We start from the raw sequence: 15,858 nt of genomic DNA, 5'->3' as shown, positions 1-15,858 counted from the left end.
TAGCCCGCATGGGAAGCTCCCGGCCACGCGGCATGCGCCGTACGCCTATGGCGCATACCGCCCCCCCCCCGCCAACCCTCTCCAGTGCCATCTCCACTCCGTCCTGCAGTCCGGACAAAAAGGTGTCCAAACCCACCTCATTGAGGTGCACGCCGTCCATCCTCAGGGCCCCTTTTTCCTTGTCCTCCAGCTCCCAGTGGCGGACTGCCACTCCACCCAGCGATTGCACAAAACGAGATATGCGCAGGTTTATGACCTTCCTTACACGTTCGATGGCGTCCGTGTTTCTGGCCCCTCTCCAAACTCTCCGTGCCACTATGTCCGACCAGACCAGGGTGCAGTCATTAAAACAGTCCCGGAAACGAAGCAAATCCTGCTTCATGAGTACCAACAAGTCATTCATCTTAGTGCATCCTAAGTCGTTCCCCCCGGCATGAACGACCAGTATAACCTTCCGGGGGGTCCACTTGCTAATTCTTAGCACCAGTTGTAGCAAACGGGGCCAAAGCAGCCCCCGCACTCCCACCCAATTTACCAGCGCTCCGCTCAGACCCAAGTTCCTGCCCATGGGTCGTGTTGCCGCTCTCTTCTCTGCCCAATATATGAACGAGTGTCCAATGATCCACACATGCCATGGCTCGTGCGCTGCAATAGAGAGGTGATATAGCAAAACAAAAACCCAAAATATTTTAAAACATATAACTACGACGCCATATAACCGACGAAACATCCACGCTTCTAAACTGCCTCTCAATCCTCACCAATTTCAATCACCCGATCTGGTCTAACATACGACTTATAGGCTTGCGATTTCCATCTTCCTAACTTTTTTAAACCATCTTCTGACATGCCGTGCGCTTCCGCAGTCGTAGCGGCCCCGATCCTGAACGAGTGGGTTCCAAATTCCATCGGATTTAGTCCCAACTCCCTCAGCGCCGAACGCAACACCGCCGCAAACTGAAAACGGGTAAGCGGTGCCCCCGATGCGTGCGCTAAAAAATTGTCCACCGCTGGGCGCTTTGCGATAAAACGCCTCAATATGCCCACCGGGCACCATCTATCCTGCAAACTGCTAATGGACAGCCAGTCGCCTCTACCGTACAAATCCGTTTTAGACTTTCTGACGCAGACTTTAACCGTTGATTCCGTGGCAATCACGTCCCTTTGCCCCAAGCCACCCGGTTTTGCTTTGCTCGCCGGGACCAGCTCGCCGATGCGCAGTGCCGCGAAAAAAGCGAGCGCAAAGGCTGATCTAAATAACGAAACTTCAAATGCATCCGAGCACACTTTCTCCAACGCCTGAAACAACTTAAATAGCAATTTTTTCGTAATGGGTCGCCGTGCATCCACGCCCGCCTTCTCCTTTTTCCAACCTCGGATAATCTGCTGGAACACAAATTCCTTTGTCACGTCTGCCATACCGTGTAACTTCAATAGGAAGGCCACCCCTGCCAGCTGTTTCTTGGCCACATACACGGACGACCCATTATCCCGCACTTTTGCCAACAAGTCCAACGTTGCCGCCCTTGCTCTAGCACCTCCTACTACCGTTCCTCCTACCACACTCAACCACGCTGCCCAAACCGCATTATAGCTTTTCCACGTTGACCCAGACACCGATGATTCCACCAGCCTCAGCAGCTCTCCTCGGCCAGGTTCCACAAGGAAGGCGGGCACCGTACCCCTTCGGCATCCGCCTCTGGGTGCCGCTCCCTGAACCGGTCCATCTGTGAACGAGAGAGTGCATCAGCCGCTCCGTTGTCACAACCCGGGACATGTTTTGCACGCAAATAAATGTTACTTTGCAAACACCGCAATACCACGTGTCTCAACAATGACAACACCGGCGGTGACGCTGAAGTTTGCTTGTTTATGGTGTGCACCACCGCCGCATTGTCGGACCAAAAACAAATCTTCCGGTCCCGTAATTCTGGTTCCCATACCTCGATGGCCACCACCACCGGAAAGAATTCCAGCAACGTGATATTTTTTGTCCAACCTCTCTCTTTCCATAGCATCGGCCAGGGTTCCCTGCACCAATGGGTTGTAAAAATTACGCCGAAACCGCCCGATCCCGCCGCATCGGCGAACAAACTGATCGCCGGGCTTTCCACATCCTCCTTGGGGCATACCACCTGCCCGTTGAAGGACTGGAGGAAAACCTTCCATATGTGCAGGTCTGTCCTCATTCCTGCTGTTACCCGTATGAAGTGATGCGGCTCGCGAACTCCCACCGTCGCTAAGGACAATCTTCTGGAAAAGACCCGCCCCATCGGAATAACCTTGCACGCGAAGTTTAACAAGCCCAAGAGACTCTGCATCTGGCGCAGTGTCACTTTCCTGCAGTGGGCCACGTCCCCCACCGCTTGGCGCAGCTTTGCGACTTTATCCGCCGGTAGCCGAAAAACCATGTTTTCCGAATCGATCTCGATGCCTAAGAAGGTCAGGCACGTGACCGGACCCGCCGTTTTTTCTGCCGACAGCGGGACCCCCGCTAAACGCATCAGCCTTTGAAAATTCGCCAATAGGAAACCGCAATCGCCCGATGTCTCTGAACCGACGAACAAAAAATCGTCCAGGTAATGTATCACCGATGAGATGCCCGTTTCATAACGTACCATCCATTCCAAGAACGAACTAAACAATTCGAAAAAATAACATGAAATGGAGCATCCCATCGGCAAACACATGTCCACGAAAAACCTGTCTTCGATCCTACAACCGAGCAAATGAAAACAGTCCGGGTGAACCGGCAGCAGCCGGAAAGCCGATTCTATGTCGGTTTTTGCCAGCTGTGCAAACCTGCCCGCCGACCTCACTAAACGTACCGCGCAGTCGAACGACGTGTAAGCTACGGCTGCCTCTGCCTTCGAAATACCGTCATTTACCGATCCCCCGCTTGGGAACGATAAATGATGGATGAGCCGAAACTTTCCGGATTCCTTCTTAGGCACGAGGCCCAACGGGGATACCCGTAAATTTTCGAATGGAGGAACATTAAAGGGGCCAGCCATACGGCCCAGCTGCACCTCCTTCATCACCTTCTCTGTCACTAACTCAATGTCGTCTCTTGCCGACTTTAAGTTAGGGCATAGCGTCGTTATCTGTTGCTCATAAAAAGGTATTCTAAAGCCCTCCAAAAATCCCGCTCTAAGGATTTTTGCTTCCTGTTTCCTGTGGTATCTGTCTAACCACGGATCCAGGAAGCGGCTTCTCACCGGTGTTCGCATGGCCGCCGGCGCCGCCCACCACGGGCGTTGCTCTCTGCTTGCGGAAGCAGCGCACTGCTGCGTGCTGGCCCCCGCAAACCGAGCATTCGTGTCTAAACTTGCAGGTGGCGTAAAACCTGCAGTGGCCCTCGTTGTATAGCCAACAAGAGCCGTTTGGTCTAGAGGAGGCCGCGGGCTGCTGGGATGTGCCCCCCGCGGCTGCCCCTGGAAAGGACGCCTTAGCCGGACTAAAATTAGTTGTATCCACACATCAGTGGCCTTAGAAGCCCAACTGATGTGGCTCTTTCCCGAAATGCGACGCCTAAAGTCCTCGTCATAGCGCCACCAGGCCGCACCCCCGTGCAGCCGATAAGCGCTATAGATGGTGTTTAAGTACACCATCATTTCCGGACCTTTTGCGGGCTGGTGCTGGCACGTAACGTGTACCATTACCATATACGCCTGCAACCAGTTACCGAAGGTCTTCGCAATTTTAGGCTTTTTGTCAGAACCGCGCTCTGACCCACGCTCCTTATCGACCATTACGTGGTCCGCCGAAAGCAAGGACCATATATCTATATACAAACCACTCCTAATCTTCTCCAACAACTCATCCGTCAGACCCACCCCCAATGGGGCGACACCACAATACATCGAATCACCAAACTGTAAACCCGCTGACGGGTCTATTTCCGAACCCGCTGCTGAGCTACCACCGGTGCTACCCACAGGCGGGCCTGAACCCCCTGGAGCGCAGGACACTAAAAGCCCTCTTTTTTGTTCCATCCGGCTCAGCAGCGACCGCAACAACTCAACCACATCATTCCTCTCCGCACCCGCTGCGGGATCCATAAAACATTTTATCAAATCATAAATTTCGGACTCACCAGCTGGACCGACCTCCGGCGTTGCCAAGGGTGCTGTCCCCGCTGTTCCGCTCCCGCGGCTCATGACCGATTCATATCCGGGCTGATGCACTGCCGTATACAGTGCCCTTCCTCCGCTGTGGGGTTGCGACGTGCCAGGCTGTTCCCGCCTTGAGCGACTGTGATCGTGGTCTCGCCACCGTTGACGTTCCCGGTCCTCGCGATAGAGGGATAACTGCGGGTCCGACTGCCGAGGCTGTTCCACCAATCGCTGCGGTTCCTCTAGCCCGCTGCTGGTACTTGACTCGCGGCCCCTTTCCCTGCCTACGCATGCCAAGCCTGACTGCTGCGCTCGCTGCCGCTCTAACCGCTCCTGCCTCTCCTGCCTGGCTCGCGCCTTCTGCCTCTGCCTTGCCCCCTGGCCCTGCCGCTTGGAGCTCCTGCGCGGGGGCTGGGGTTGTGGGTAGGTGTAATCAGAGTATTCAGCTTGCGGGGCAGTGTATCGTGGGTTAACATAACACCGACGGTAGGAAACCGTCGGTTCGTTAGGGTCATAGAATGGCATCTGGCCCGGAGGCTGCTGCCTCGCCATGGCTGTATCCTGTGAAGGGGTTGCTACGTGCCGGGGTGACTGCAGCTGTAAGCGATTGCTAGGCCTGCTGGCGGGAAAACGCTGTCGCCTCCTTGCCCCTTTCCCCCTCCCTGTGTGGCCTTCCTCTTCGGAACTAGCTGGTTCCCCTATGGGCTCCCCTAAACTGCTCCCCCCCTCCCTACTGCTGCTATACTCGCTGCTAAAACTCTCCGGACTATGTGTAGGGGGGTTATATGCAGGCCTGCTGGCTGCCTTCTCCTTTCCCTTCCCCCTACCTTTGCCTCCTATATGCCTGCCTGGGCCAAAGCTGCTGCACACCTCGTGCGCTACTGTCGAGGGTTAATTTGTTCAAACAGACTGGTCAGTTATGTTGTCGGTTCCGAATTGACCTAAGCAGGAGGAGCGCTCCTTTTGAGAGTCTAAGTACTGACCATACACACGGTATATGATGAAGTAATGAACTCTAAGTCTTTATTGGCATAGTCTCAGTTTATATAGAAGATCGCCCACGCAGGGATGCGACCTCTGGTAATACAAGGAGTAACCTCATGATACATACATTCATCTGATAAAAACACATGACTTCTATATCTTACAATGACATAATTATTCAATAAACTTTAGACGTGTGATATATGACTCAGACAAACACATCTTTAAGAAATTGCTGATATTCTTCTTTGCGGTTAGGCCATCTTTGCTAAATCCCAAGACATCTGGCCTTAGCTTCCTGATTCCACTTAGATCAGACGTACTTCCTCAAAATCAGTCATGACTTCTGTTACACATACAATATATTGCTAAAATATTCTTTTTGCTAAAATAGATTGATAAGCATATATACTATTTTTGATAAGCGACATTTATTAATTTCTTTACAGCCCCTATTGGCCCTTATCATTCCCCCATTTTGGACATCAGGAAGTCACACACAGGAATGACAATTATGGGGAATTTTGAGGCTGAGTTGATCCAGAGGAAGGCGAAAACCCTTTTAGGAAAAAGCCAATTATCCTTGTATAAAAGGGAAAAATTCCTTCCTGACCCCAAATATGGCGATCGGAACAAGTCCCAAGATCACAGCCGACATCTGACTTTTTAAAATGTATTATTGTTTTCATGAATCTAAACAAATCTCTTATCATTTATGTGAAACATAAAGTGTATGTTTGACCGCATCACAATGGAACAATATTCATATACATTAAGAAAGGTATTCTCCTGGAAAACATTGCTCTCCTCTACATCACTATCATTATGCACTATTGAATATATATCGCGAAGTGTCTTTATTGGAGTGGGGATAGACAGTAAGCAAGTCCGTAAAATATCTTCCCCACTCCGCAGGTTGGGCATGCACATGTGGGAAATATTCAGTACGTCTTTTGCAAAGTATTCCCACATGTTGGGGTGTCCTTCCGCCCAAACAGTCCATCTTCTTCTTACATCGACAGTTGATGAAGAATTGTCCCGAAAAGAGAGTAGTCCAAGAAAACAAAGGGTAAATAATACACCTATCCAGACTATCAATGCTGGTGTCCAGGTTGCCATCCTCCTCCCCCACCCTGGGTTGGGCTTACTCTCCACCCCCCTCGTGGTGCTGAGGCGTTGGAACTTTCTTGCAGTGTGAGGCATGGATCCAAGTGGGTTTGCCTTCTAGCTTGACCGAGGTGGGAGTGGTTAACAGCACTTGGTATGGTCCGTCAAAGCGAGGTTCCAAAGTCTTTCTGACGTGTCTCTTTACCACCACCCAATCTCCGGGATTCAGAGAGTGGGATCCTTCCAAACTATCAGGGTCTGGAATAGAAGAGAAGACTAGGTCGTGCGTTATTTTTAGCTTTTGGCATAAATCCTGCACAAAGGAAGTAACTTTATCATGACCCAGGGATAGAGCTTGGGGGTGATACAGTCCTAACCTGGGCACGGAGCCAAAGAGAATCTCATAAGGAGACAGTCCTGTTTTCCTATTTGGTGTGGTCCGTACTGAGTAGAGTGCCAGAGGTAGGCACTCGGGCCAAGGTTTTCCTGTTTCAACCATGGCTTTCTGTATCTTAAGTTTGAGGGTGCCATTGAGTCTTTCTACTTTTCCGGAGCTCTGCGGATGATAGGGGGTGTGAAAGGCCTGCTCTACTTCTAAGGCGGACATGACTTCCTTCATTACCTCACCAGTGAAGTGAGTACCACGGTCGCTCTCAATGGTCTCTGGTACCCCAAATCTGCACACTAACTCTGACACAAGTTTCTTTGCAGTGGCCTGGGCAGTGGCCTTCGTGACCGGGTAGGCCTCAGCCCACCCAGAAAAGAGGTCAATGCATACCAAGACATACTCATACCTTCCTGACCTGGGCAGCTGGATGTAATCTATCTGTAGTCTCTGGAAGGGGTACAAAGGTCGCGGAGTGCACTTCCGAGGGGTCTTTACTACTTGACCGGGGTTGTGTAGTGCACAGATTTCACAAGCCTTGACGTATGCCTTTGCCATCCTGTCAAATCCCGGAGCGTACCACATTTTCTCCACCAGGGCTACCATGGCATTACGAGAAGCGTGCACCTTTCCATGAGCCAAAAGGGCCATACTAGGATAGGCAGCCGCAGGTAAACACATACGGAAACCCATCATCCAACCTTCATTTCCTTTTACTGCCCCTGCACTTGCCCAGCGCTCCTGCTCTTGCCCTGAGGGGAGTAGGTCCACCTCCTTCTGTGGTGGGACAGAGAGGGTCTGGTCCTTGGCAGGGGGATCAGGATCCTCCTCCGCTGGGCAGGACCTGGTCTGAACTCTGCACACGGGTGCCCTCCAGTCCAGCAGGGCTGCAGCCTTAGCTGCTCCGTCTGCCTTCTCGTTGCCTCTGCTTTCCAAGGAGTCCCCTCGGGTGTGTGCCTTTACCTTTATTATGGCTACCTGCTTCGGGAGCATGATAGCTGACATTAAACTACTTACTGCCTCACCATTCTTTATCGGTCTGCCTTGAGCTGTTAGGAAGCTCCGCGCGCGCCAAATCGGCCCATAGTCATGCGCAACGCCAAACGCGTACCTGGAGTCCGTGTAGATATTAGCAGTGACTCCCCGGGCTAACTTGCAGGCCTCGGTCAGAGCGCACAGCTCCGCTTCCTGTGCTGACATATGTGGGGGCAAGGCGCGGCCTATCAGTACTTCATTCATTGATACTACAGCAAACCCTGTCACAAATCTGCCCATCTCATTCTGGTATCGTGATCCATCCACAAACATTTCAAGGTGGGGGTTCAGGAGAGGCTTATCTGTGACATGAGCAAATCCAGCTGTCTCCTGCTCCATCAGAGCAGCACAGTCATGCTGGTGCTCGGTGTCAAAAGCTTCCTCTTCGCCTAGGGAATTGACAAAAAGTTGATCCCCTGTGCTTACTCCCCCTTTTGAATCAGTGTCACCTAATGGCAGTAAGGTGGCCGGATTCAAAGTTGTGCAACGTTGAAATGAGACATTGGATGAAGAGTGTACTGCAAGTTCCATTTTGACCTGTCTAGCAAGAGAAAGATGTCTACGGCTCACCTGTGTCAGAATTCCATGTACGTCATGGGGCGTGAGGACCACAAGAGGGTAGTCTAGGACCACCTCAGAAGCTTTCTCAAGTAGTGCTTGTACAGCCAGAACTGCTCTTACACAGGAGGGTGAACCCCTGGCTACTGCATCAAGATGTGCACTGTAGTATGCTACAGGGCGCTTTTTGTCACCATGCTCTTGTGTGAGGACGGCAGTAGCATGTCCCGCCATCTCAGTCACGAACATCTGGAAGGGTTTATCATAGTCAGGCAGACCCAGTGCTGGAGCACTGGTGATCTGTATTTTCAGCTGATGGAAAGCTGACTCGGCTTCCGGAGACAAAGCAAATGGCTTAGAACTCAGGCAGTCGTACAGAGGCTGCATGGTCATGGAGGCAGAGCGAATCCACGGCCGACAATATGAAACTAACCCCAGAAATGTCCGCAACTGAGCATGGGAGGTAGGGAGTGGCATGTCCTCCACCACCTTGGTACGTTCTGGCGTGAGGTGTTTTGTACCAGGACCTAGGCAGTGACCAAGAAACACAACATGAGATTTGCAAAACTGTAATTTGTCTTTACTGGCTTTACACCCGCTGTCTGCAAGAAAACAAAGGAGGCTGAGTGAGGCCGCAACGCAGGTGGGTCTGTCCGGTGCACAGAGTAGGAGATCATCAACATACTGAAGCAGGGCCACACCTGGTGGGACCGTCCATGCATCAAGTACAAGCCTCATACATCGGGTGAATTGATTTGGGCTGTTTTGTGCCCCTTGTGGTAGAACAGTCCAGCAGTACTGTTTTCCTCGGAACGTGAAGGCGAACAGGTACTGGCAATCGGGGTGGATCGGGACGGACATAAATGCATTGGCTAAATCGATCAAGGTGTACCAACAGGTTCCGGAAGGTATGGTGGACAACAGAGTGTAAGGGTTGGGGACCAAAGGTGTTTCTAGGATGGTCACCTTATTGATTTCTCTTAGATCGTGAACCATCCGGTAGGTATCAGGTTCACCTTTCTTCCCTTTCTTTTTAACCGGGAAGAGTGGCGTGTTAGCGGGTGAGACGCAAGGTTTTAAAGCATTCAAGGCACATAACTCTGTAATAGTGGAGGCTATTGCGTCTTCCTGTGCCATGGCTAGGGGATATTGGCGGATCATGGGGGCTTTTTCCCCATCTTTGAGATATACCATGACTGGGGGTACGTGGAGATGGCCCAAGTCTGTCTTCCCTTTTGCCCAAAGGGTCTCTGGCACTGCTGAGAGAACCTGTGTATCTTCTGGGGTCAACACATATACAGTACAAGAAGGAGGCGGAGTGACCAAGTCTGCTGCCATGAGACAGAATACTTGGTGGTCGGCCGCAGAGGTACTGACATGAGCCTCACCGGAAGGATGGAGCTGAATACAGCACCCCAGGGGTCCCATCACATCGGTTCCCATGATGCAATCCCCAGCGGGTGACACCAGGAAGCGAGTGAGGACTCGTGACCCTTGAAAGGAGACTTCTATGGGCTCGGTCTCACGCATGGGTGTTGGTTCCCCGGACACTCCAACGGCTATGGCTATGGAGTCTGAGAGGGGAATACTAAGGTCATTGACTTGTGAGGTACTGACACATGATTTAGTAGCCCCTGTGTCAATTAAAAAGGGCACCTCCTTCCCCTGGATTTTTAGAGGCTGAAAAATTTGTGGCCCACGTGCGTCAGTAACTATAAGGGACACGGGGGAAGGAGTGCCAGACCTTCATTGGTAATTGGTATACCCGTTATTTCCCTGTGGGCGGGATGATGTGGTATTGGCCGTACTTCCCTGTTGCCCCCTTTCGTCTGACGTGTTCTGTCTAGGGCGTTTAGGGGCTCTACAATTACGGGCCAAGTGTCCAGTCTTCCCGCAGTTATAACACTTACGGGTCTCCCGCCTGGGGTCGTTAAGTCGGACTGTGTCCCCCTCCATGGTGTAATGTTTAATCATAACACACTTTGCGTGGTCTTCTGTATCCATGACAAATCCTACAGCTTTCTTATATAGATCACGCGGTTTGGCCTGTCGCCAATCGGGGGTACATGCTTTAACGCGTTCAGACAGGCGCTTATCTATTCCTTGCATAAAGGCTTCACAAAAAGCAGCATTACGTATTGCTTTTGGACAATCATATAAACCCAGATCTCTGCCTACTTCCTCTAAACGGCCAAAGTAACATTCAATAGACTCGCCCTTGTTCTGTCTACACTGGGTTAGGGCTGTACGTCTCTCTTGGGCTTTATCCTTAAACCAGGTCTTAACCTTGTCCACATATTGAGTACCACTAGGTAATGTCTGGGGGTCATCTGGGCGATCTTCAAGACCACAAAATTGAGCAATACTATTGTAAAGGCCCAGAGGACATTTTACATTCATAAGACATTCCATATCTGTCCAAGTGGCAGAGTAGTTTTTCTGTATGACTTCCAACTTTCTATGGAAAGCTGCTGGCTCTGTCTGGGGATCGGGCAGTTGCTGACACAGTGCCATCTGGTCTGTGGCGCTCCAGGGTCGCCATGTAATAACTGTAGACCCGGGAGTTGGTCTATGTGCGTCCGTAGGTCTGTCATTAGAAGACGATGGTCTGTCAGTGTCCTCTTGTCTGACCGTGCCCAATGGTGGACTCGGTCGGTTTGGTTCTCTATAATGGGTAGTGGAGGTTGTAACTGGGAATAAGGGAATCGGTTGTCTACACTGATCCCTGCGACGTGGAGTCCCACATACTGTACAGAGTTCTCTAAAACAGGCATTCTGTTGACCACAACGTGGACAATCCCAAGCCGGACCTCTATTTACTTCAGGGCTCGGGGATCCTGATTGAGGGCTGTAGGGAGGTGTATCCATCTGGGCAGTAGCCTGTGGATACGTAGGAGGCAACGGCGGCAAATTGGGATACAGAGAATTAAAGGGATTATTTGGAGACATTGGTGGAGCGGCCGGGACGACAGGAGAGACTAATGGAACCGTAGGGGTTTCCATGGGAACGTCTATTGGTGGCCGGGGCATAGGACAATAAACTAAAATGCCCTCGCCTCGGGATTCGGAGTCCCAGTGTTCGTCTTCTGCTGTTTTAGAGCAGTCCAGAATAGCCTTCATGCCTTTTTCCAAACCCTTATTTCTTATTTCCTTTCTATGCTTATCCTCATATTGTGACCAAAATTCATAATTGAATGTTCCCGCCTTCTTAAGGCCTATACGTTTGTAAACTTTATAGGCTTGTCTGCAAATGTCCTCCCCTTCTCTATCTTTAATTATCTCAATAGGAGTCTGATATGTCTTAGATTGTTCAGACCCCATCTTGACCACTTCCGACTATTCTTCACTAAGTATACAGGACGTATATTTCACACAGTAAACTAAGATAATCACTGAGACTATCTGGGAACACACAGTTCCCTGTCCCGGAATAGATTTACAGAACTAAAACGTGGTCAACTTCAAACACTAGGATTCAGGGGAGACCAGACTTCGCCTCTTAGGGAACTTTTAGTAATATTATAACAGATCCAGAGTAACAATATGACTGCCAGAAATGAGACTATAACAATAACAATTATTTCAATCTCCAATACAGACAACATGACTCTTTAAGTCCCAATGAGTGAGTTCTTCCGTCTAGGACAGTTAAATGAACTTATTCACTCTAAAATATGGACGGGGCAGAAAATATAGGAAACAGGCAACAACATACCTCTAGTCCGTTAGAGACACACAGATCAAAAGAATCCAGACTGTATAATAGTAAGATAAGCTCTTACCTGTTACACCGGTGTTTGCAGTCTGGGGTCTCCGAATCCAGTATCCACGTCAACGGGCCAGGAGTTTGTTTCAGTCTACTGGTTGCGATGTCCCGTAAAGGTAAGCCCCGCCCCCTAGTTGGACGCCAAGAACTGTCGAGGGTTAATTTGTTCAAACAGACTGGTCAGTTATGTTGTCGGTTCCGAATTGACCTAAGCAGGAGGAGCGCTCCTTTTGAGAGTCTAAGTACTGACCATACACACGGTATATGATGAAGTAATGAACTCTAAGTCTTTATTGGCATAGTCTCAGTTTATATAGAAGATCGCCCACGCAGGGATGCGACCTCTGGTAATACAAGGAGTAACCTCATGATACATACATTCATCTGATAAAAACACATGACTTCTATATCTTACAATGACATAATTATTCAATAAACTTTAGACGTGTGATATATGACTCAGACAAACACATCTTTAAGAAATTGCTGATATTCTTCTTTGCGGTTAGGCCATCTTTGCTAAATCCCAAGACATCTGGCCTTAGCTTCCTGATTCCACTTAGATCAGACGTACTTCCTCAAAATCAGTCATGACTTCTGTTACACATACAATATATTGCTAAAATATTCTTTTTGCTAAAATAGATTGATAAGCATATATACTATTTTTGATAAGCGACATTTATTAATTTCTTTACAGCCCCTATTGGCCCTTATCACTACCCTCCCCCCCCCACGTGCTGGGCCGCCATCTTGGGAGGACGAGCGGCCTAACCGCGCGCTTCCCTGCCGCTCTTCGCTCGGCCTGAGCTCACCTGCTGCCGCCGTTGTTGTCCTGCGCCCGGATGCGCGCTCATGACGATGCCTGGAGCCAGTCCCCGTTGCCGAAGTCCGTCCTCGGCCTTCGGTGTCCCCGCTGGCTGCCGACCGTAGGGCCTGTGCTGCCGGTCTCTCTGTCGCGCGCCGAGGTACCGGCGCCCCTCCTCCGCCGGGGCTACCGGACCCTCTCGGGCAATCGCCGACACGGCTGTCCCTCCGCCCCCCCCCTCTTCCTTGCTGGGCTCGGGCTGAGCCTTACCGGCGGCTGCTTCCTTCTCCTCGGCCGGCCTCGTGGAGCCTCTTCCTGAATGCCGACATCTTCTCCCGATTCCTGGCGACGTTCCTCTTGCCCGGTGTTCGTTGCCTGGACCGCTGGTGTCCGGCATGCCGCCAGCAGCTCCTCGAGCCACCGGGTCCCGTCTTTTTTCACCGCTTCCTTGATCAGGCCTTGTAAGTCCTCCATATTTGTAAGTCCAAGGGAACTTTTCCTCTGGGCTGGCGCTGGCACGATCCTCTTCTTCCGCTGCACGCTTCCTCTCTCGATAGTCCCGCACTCTCTTCGCCTCCTCGGCCTGTACTTCCACTCGATAATCCCGCTCTACTCCTTTCGCCGTCTGCCTTCTTCCACACGCTGGTCCCGGTCCTCCTTTTCTTCTCCTCTGGCGTCCTCTTCCACCCGACACTCCTGGCTTTCTCCGGCCGTCTCTTCACTCCGCTCTCACCGTTCTTCACGCAGTCTTTCACTTTTAATCCCGTTTTTCCTCTAGCGCTCCTTCTCTCTCGCTGACTAACACCTTACTGCTTTCCCGCTCCCCGCTCTCGTCTTTTCCTGTCTGTAGCTCCTCCCCTTCCCTCTAAACCCTCACTATTTTCGAATCTCCTTCACCTTCGCGCCCCGCCCCCAGTCCCACGCCGCCTCGCTAAACACTTTGCGGCATACAATGAAGTAAGTATACTTCAAAATTAGAGATGAGCGAGCACCAAAATGCTCGGGTGCTCGTTACTCGGGACGAAATTTTCGCGATGCTCGAGGGTTTGTTTCGAGTAACGAACCCCATTGAAGTCAATGGGCGACCGGAGCATTTTTGTATATCACCGATGCTCGCTAAGGTTTCCATTTGTGAAAATCTGGGCAATTCAAGAAAGTGATGGGAACGACACAGCAACGGATAGGGCAGGCCAGGGGCTACATGTTGGGCTGCATCTCAAGTTCCCAGGTCCCACTATTAAGCCACAATAGCGGCAAGAGTGGGCCCCCCCCCCTCCCAACAACTTTTACTTCTGAAAAGCCCTCATTAGCAATGCATACCTTGGCTAAGCACCACACTACCTCCAACAAAGCACAATCACTGCCTGCATGACACTCCGCTGCCACTTCTCCTGGGTTACATGCTGCCCCCCCCCTCCCCCGCACGACCCAGTGTCCACAGTGCACACCAAACTGTCCCTGTGCAGCCTTCAGCTGCCCTCATGCCACACCACCCCCATGTCTATTTATAAGTGCGTCTGCCATGAGGAGGAACCGCAGGCACACACTGCAGAGGGTTGGCACGGCTAGGCAGCGACCCTCTTTAAAAGGGGCGGGGCGATAGCCCACAATGCTATACAGAAGCAATGAGAAATATAATCCTGTGCCACCGCCATCAGGAGCTGCACACGTGGGCATACCAGTGGGGAACCTATGTGCCACACACTATTCATTTTGTCAAGGTGTCTGCATGCCCCAGTCAGACCGCGTTTTTTTTATAAATAGTCACAGGCAGGTACAACTCCGCAATGGGAATTCCGTGTGCACCCACAGCATGGGTGGCTCCCTGGAACCCACCGGCTGTACATAAATGTATCCCATTGCAGTGCCCTGGACAGCAGAGCTAACGTCAGATTAAATGCAGGTGGGCCTCGGCCCACACTGCATGCCCCAACCTGACTGGGGTTTTTAATTCATAGACACAGGCAGGTACAACTCCCTATTGTGAAGTCCCTGTGGACCGACAGCATGGGTGGGTGCCAGGAAGCCACCGGCGGTACATAAATATATCCCATTGCATTGCCCATCACAGCTGAGGTAATGTCATGTTTAATGCAGGTGGGCTTCAGCCCACAATGCATGCCCCAGTCAGACTGGGGTTCTTTAGAAGTGGACACATGCAGTTACAACTCCGTGTGGACCGACAGCATGGGTGGCTCCCTGGAACCCACCGGCTGTACATAAATGTATCCCATTGCAGTGCCCTGGACAGCAGAGCTAACATCAGATTAAATGCAGGTGGGCTTCGGCCCACACTGCATGCCCCAGTCAGACTGGGGTTCTTTATAAGTAGACACAGGCAGGTACAACTCCCTATTGTGAAGTCCGTGTGGACCGACAGCATGGGAGGGTCCCAGGAAGCCACCGGCAGTACATAAATAAATACCATTGCATTGCCCAGCACAGCTGAGGTAATGTCATGTTTAATGCAGGTGGGCTTCGGCCCACACTGCATGCCCCAGTCAGACTGGGGTTCTTTAGAAGTGGACACATGCAGTTATAACTCCGTGTGGACCGACAGCATGGGTGGCTCCCTGGAACCCACCGGCAGTACATAAATATATCGTATCGCAGTGCCCAGCACAGCTGATGTAGCGTCAGCTTTAATGCAGGTGGGCAAAAAATTAATTGGATTACACTGTAGGCGAGGGCCCCAAAAAATTGGTGTACCAACAGTACTAATGTACGTCAGAAAAATTGCCCATGCCCAACCAAGAGGGCAGGTGAAACCCATTAATCGCTTTGGTTAATGTGGCTTAATTTGTAACTAGGCCTGGAGGCAGCCCAGTTAAAATAAAAATTGGTTCAGGTGCAAGTTTTAACGCTTTAATGAGCATTGAAACGTATAAAAATTGTTTACAAAAATTATATGACTGAGCCTTGTGGGCCTAAGAAAAATTGCCTGTTCGGCGTGATTACGTCAGGTTTCAGGAGGAGGACCAGGAGGGGGAGGATGAATATTATACACAGATTGATGAAGCTAAAAGGTCCACGTTTTTGATGGTGATAGAGAACAATGCTTCCATCCGTGGGTGCAGCCTACGTATTGTTTAGGTATCGC

The sequence above is a fragment of the Eleutherodactylus coqui genome, chromosome 2, assembly GCF_035609145.1.
Source record: "Eleutherodactylus coqui strain aEleCoq1 chromosome 2, aEleCoq1.hap1, whole genome shotgun sequence".
Classification (NCBI taxonomy): Eukaryota; Metazoa; Chordata; class Amphibia; order Anura; family Eleutherodactylidae; genus Eleutherodactylus; species Eleutherodactylus coqui.
This window is presented reverse-complemented; position numbering follows the sequence as displayed.